The sequence below is a fragment of the Hyalella azteca genome, unplaced genomic scaffold (assembly GCF_000764305.2).
Source record: "Hyalella azteca isolate HAZT.00-mixed unplaced genomic scaffold, Hazt_2.0.2 contig10104, whole genome shotgun sequence".
In the NCBI taxonomy this organism is placed as follows: domain Eukaryota; kingdom Metazoa; phylum Arthropoda; class Malacostraca; order Amphipoda; family Hyalellidae; genus Hyalella; species Hyalella azteca.
Genome location: NW_025940153.1, coordinates 86,694 through 87,402, shown reverse-complemented (window position 1 = coordinate 87,402; position 709 = coordinate 86,694).

Sequence of the window (709 nt, the reverse complement as noted above, 5' to 3'; positions counted from 1 at the left end):
GTCCTGCCATCTATCGCTTTAGAAATGCAGGAAACTTGCTAAATAGATGCATGATGCATAAACTTTTGTGTCAAATTTTAATCAGTTACAAAAATTTAACTTTAGCAACTATAAACCTTAGATTGGTCATTTGTCATGATAATTACCATCGGTAAATCTATAGGATTGCGTAGAGTATATACCCGCTTTCCTGATTTGGTCTTGGCATGTGCCAAATATCCTCAATAAGTATCATACCACCTAAAGCAATTCAGTATTCGATCAAAATCTCGGAAATTTGTGAACTAAAGTGCCAACTTTACTTCACTGTAAAATACTTCTACTTAACCGTTAACGCCCGCCTCCGTAAGAGAATATCTCAAAGCCAAAAGCTGAAATTTCATTTCTGGCATAAGTGTGCAACGTTAATTACTTCGTTTTAAAACTGGAATTTCTCACTCAAGATTCTGGTTCCAACTCGTGCGTTTATTACGGCCGCAATTAACGTCTTCCATACCATATCAAAGCAAGCTCTCTCTCCCTTTTAAAATTAAGGACCTCTTGCCCTGAACCTTTTTGCCCTGAACTGTACTATGTACAGTACAGTTTTAGCTAAGCTGAAAACAAAGAAGGAAGCATACAAGCGTTATTTACAGACTCGCAGCGATGCTGACTATAACCTATACGCAAGAGCTCGAAATCAAGCTAAAGAAAGCTGTCGCACCGCAGT